We start from the raw sequence: 5,430 nt of genomic DNA, 5'->3' as shown, positions 1-5,430 counted from the left end.
ATTTACTATTAATCTAGCATAAAATACATTCCATTACTATAAAAATCAATCCATTTCCTATTAGCTATATTCTAAGGCCTCAATACCTTTTAATCCCAATTTTATTTTACATTCTATTATACATCATCAACATTCCATAAAATAATACATTTAAACCATATTGCAACTCTCTTTCTATTTCAAGGTACATAGGATCACATCCTTACAATAATACAATTACATCTCTAATGCCTTATTATAATTTATGACATAATCCTAATTTCCAACTACTACATCTAAGAATATTACATTACAGGAACTCCATTATATTCATTACATAAATTTGCTACAAGGTAAATCCATAATCATCATGAAGAAGAATCCATATACAGACACGAAGAGTCCAAGAGAACATCTCAATGGCTAAAAAGCACCAACCACCCTCTGTGCTAGGAGATGACACAAGGTCCCAACACACACTCTAAACCTAAAATGGTACCCTAACTAAAGAGACTAACCACACAAGGACTCTCATGCAAGAACCCACACATTACTACAAAAATAAACTCCTAGAGGCATACAACTTAACAAGACATAAATGCTTCCAACAATGCATAATCATAAATCATCAAGGTGGACACATGTAGGAGTGGAGTGTCATCACATGTCATCCTCATAACATAAGGCACTAGCCTGATGGACATGTGGAGCCATCTCAACCTATGAGAGACTAAGGGAGATTAGCTTATCGTCTTCACGACCTTCTCATGCTTATCATTAAACATCCTCCCTAGGACTAAGTCATGAGGCTCAAATCAATTTATTATCTTACTAATGAATCTAGCTACCCAACCCATGAATTATTAGGTTATCATTTATTTATGAATCATGGTAAACTTCAATGTGCCATGAGGTCTAGTCATCATGCATCCTTACAAGGGACCTCATGCAAGCCTATCTCTCATGACTCTGGTCATCACAAGTAAGCCCACTCCCCCTAATATGGCCCAACAATAAATCACAAGAGACTATAAAACATAATAAAACATGAAAATATAACATACATATGTAGCCAAGAACATCCACACATACTATTGCAACATACGCAAGGCTACAACAACATCAAATATAACAAAATGAGCCTCTTGGCCAATAAATATAAGGCATAACCAAGCCATTAAATCTGTCATCAAATAAGAAGATAACATCACAGCAAGGTCAATCCACTTGCTGGTGTTAAAAAAAAATATATAACTTACTCATCAACATGAGAGTTTAAAACATTCATAAAGACATGCAGAGGTAAATATACATAAAACCATCAAAATACATCAAAACATATCAAAGCCAAATCTGGAAAATATCAACAGCCCTCAATAAAGCCTTTAGTACAAAAATTCAATCAGAAAAATTAATCAAAATACTTGCAAAGCTTTGAAAAACATGTACCTAGCAGGTTAGCGCATTTACCCAACATGTTAGCGCAATAGGTTAGCGCTTTTACCCAACACGTTAGCATTTTTACCCAACAGGTTAGCGCGTTTACGCAACAAATTACATAAATTTAACAGAAAACTTAGAAAACTTTCGGCAAAAATATAAAATCATGCACTTAACCAAATCTCATGAAACAAAGACCAACAAGGTCGCCCAAAAATAAGGAATAAAAGGGCATAAATAAATAAAATCTAACCAAGTATAAATAAAAATATATCAAAGTTTTTCTCATGGTAAAACACATAAATAAACCAGAATAAAGACTCACAGAACCTCTGAACAACCCAACAAAATACACATGGGATAATCCTATTTAGAAAGTGGATTCTAAAGCATCCCAACAACCAAATAAGTTCTCAGAGAGGAAGAAACATTTCTCAGGAAGCGTACAGAGTTGTGAACGACATTCTCAAGAAACCAAAAATAAATTTTTCAGAAGCAACTATACAAAAACACCATATAATATAAAGTTTCTCCCCAAATATTTATTTCCAAAAAAATATTAAAACCATTGAATAAATATTATTTTCAACCCATCTCCTACAAACAATGTGCAGACACAAAGCATACAGGGAAGCCATTAAAGTAAAAATAATACAAAGGCTCAAGCTCCAACCTACAACCAGAAGTGATGGAATGTAGCTGAAGAAGAGCTCCCCACAAAGACAAGCCAAAATCCAACCAAGCTCCAGCCAAAATCCAAGTGTAAATCCAAAACCAAAGGAAAAATGCTTGCAGGAAAAAAATTCAAAGAATAGCCAACCCCAAAAACATCACGGGAATGAAAATAAAAAGCAAACAATAATCAAAACCCTAACCTCAATCTCTACCAATCAAAATATTTCATTTTGGAATATATTTTACCAACCCACCATATATTATAATGTATTCTCCCATTTTGAATTTAGCCAATGAGAGTAAAGAGTAGGTATAGTAAATATAAAATACATTTATCCGGTCAAGTGGGAATGTTTTATTATTATTATTATAATTTAATGTGTTCATACACTCCACTTAGGAAATGAAAGTTAAACTATTAAATAAATGATAAATAAATTAACTATTTAATTAAATTAAATTAAATATATTCTCAAAAATAATCAAAGCAATAGCATTTAACGGTAGGTGGGGAATATAATAAACTCATTTACTCTTGTAACGAGAGAAGTAGCAGAAATTATATAAAATATTATTTACTAAGTAACAAGAGAAATGTAATAAGATATTGTAAATTATTGATTACCAATGCAAAAACAATAAAGACAATGCCTTATTAAATATCTAAGGGCCATTTAAAATAAAACCAATTAAATAATTAAATATAAGTTGAAAAGGCTAATAAAATAAAAGCCAAATAAATAAATAAATATAAAATAACCAAAGCTCAATAAATAAATTAAAAGCCACCAATAAATATTAATTAACATTAAAATATAAGCACTATTAAAAAATAAACAATAAATAAATAAATGCTAATTAAACAATAAATCAATAATAAATAAATAAACATTAAATACCAAATAAGTAATTAAACTATAAACATTAAATGAATAAATAAATAAATAATTAAATATCAAATAAATGATCAAACCTCAATAAAGATTAAACAATAAATAACAAATAAATATTAAAATCACACAAAATAAATAACCATAAAATATCAAATAATTTAATACTCAAAGCCAATAAATTAAATGCATTAAAATAAGCATTATTAATTATAAAATCACACATCAAGGATCACATAATTAATCTAAACATATTCAAATAAATCAACCATCTCTAAACATACTCACAATACTTAAAAGATCAAACTCACTAATTGACGTGGCGAATTACGCCAAAGATGCTAGTACACTTGGTGCACATCTTAGAACTAGAGTAAGTGAGGGGAACTTGTCACAACCCTCCTTTATCACTTTTTGATTTGATACAATTCTATTATATTTTTGGTTGAGCTATTAAAAATAATTAAATGAATATTATAAAAGAATAAATAATGGACCCACACACACACTTGGAGAATATAATTCAAAAGGCATTAATTATTTTATTTTTATTTTTATTTTCCCACTCCCTATTATGGCACATGTTGTAGGGGGAATTAGAAGCTTCTAGAGGAATCTTCAATACCTTGCATGTAACTCCCCAAATAGGATTTTAATCAATGTTTGCATGAGTCCAATATTGGAAAAGAATCTCATTTCTAATTAATTTCTCTAGATAGTGGAATTAAGGGGTTTTTCTTATATATTGTATGCAAGTTTTCATAAGAGGGAGTTGATTATGTTTTGAAGAAAAATCTTCCAAGTTTTAGTAGTAGGATCTTCTTTGGTAGTCTCATTTTCGTTGTAGGATTTTTAAGTTGTTCTTGAAGATTTCTCTCAAGTTGCAAGGAAGGATCAAAAAGGATAGCTAGAGGATTCAACATCGAGCTTCGATAAGCCAGGTTCTCTTTTTTGTCATCTCTCATTTACATATGAGAAATTTGTATTATAAAAAAAAATAGCTTCTAGATCTTCCTTTATATTAAAAACAAAAATTATTAGATTGTAAATCTTTTCTTCTTATTTAGGGATAAATATTGATAAAAGTACTTTCATATAATGCATGTAAAAGATAGCTTTATTATTTATTTAATTCTCTTTAGAAAATATATATCAGATCTTGCTTTTTCTTTTCCAAAAGATTTTTTCTTTGATCTGTGCAAAAATCATATTTCCCTTATTTAAATTTCTTTTTCTGAGATTAAACTCCTCTGTGTGATTAAATGATAATCACTTGTGTATGAATCTTGTTCCTTATTATTCTTCTCTTAAATTCATTTCTCTTGCTCTTGGAATGGAAATCTGAATGTAAATCTTATTTCTGTAATTAAATCTTACTTCCTTGTGAATAATCTTACCTTTGTGTGAATACAAGTTGATATTCTGCATATGAAGTTATTTAAATTTTTTTTTTCTCTGTGAGTAAAAACCCATATCTCTCTCTCTCTCTCTCTCTCTCTCTCTCTCTCTCTCTCTCTCTCTCTCTCTCTCTCTCTCTCTCTCTCTCTCTCTCTCTCTCTCTCTCTAAATGTAGATTTGATCATAAATCTCAATTCCTTATGAGCAGTCTTACTTCTCTGTGAACAGAAAATGTCTGATAATAAAATATAAACCTCATTGTATCCATTACTCTCTATGAAAAATAAAGTACAAATCTCTTTGTGAATATTAGTTCTATACATTGCTAAAACAATTTAGTTCTCTGTGTTATTCATCCCCGTGAATAAATTCTTATTCTCATTTGTTTTACATTAATATTTCTATTACACATATATCTCTTTATATATTTCTCTCTATGCTTAAATAAATTGAAAATGAAAACTATATATATATATATATATATATATATAAAGTATTTATATATAAAGTATTTATATTATCGTTAAAATTTATGCCAAACAAATTTATATGCGAAACAATGCAAAATCTGTAGATTAAACTCCGCATGGAACGATGTGCCGATGCAGGGGGAGTGGGCGGAGTTATTATCGCGGTCGGGAGGGGTACCCCCACTACCCTGCGGTCACTGTTACGGTAGTGGGCGCAGGGTAGTGGAGGGGACCATGGCGGTCCCCTCACCACTATGTGCCTATACCCGCAGGTCCGCAGTGGTGATGGCACCCATGGGCCCCCTCTTCCACTTGCCTATTAAAAGCCACAACATAAATTCTATTTTTATTTGGCAAATGAATTCGTTAAATTCTTTTTGTATATATATTTATTTACTTAGTTTAAATAAAATCAACTTAGGTAGACTTATAATTAAATTATCTTTAGTAAATTTACTAAATTTTATAATTGTAAAATTAAATTATAATTAGATCTTTCAATCTATTTAAGATTCGTTGGGCCACTTAGTTGGCATTTTGGATTCATCAAAAATAATTAATTCATGATTGAACCAAAA

This window comes from Cryptomeria japonica, unplaced genomic scaffold (genome assembly GCF_030272615.1).
Source record: "Cryptomeria japonica unplaced genomic scaffold, Sugi_1.0 HiC_scaffold_352, whole genome shotgun sequence".
Classification (NCBI taxonomy): Eukaryota; Viridiplantae; Streptophyta; class Pinopsida; order Cupressales; family Cupressaceae; genus Cryptomeria; species Cryptomeria japonica.
This window is presented reverse-complemented; position numbering follows the sequence as displayed.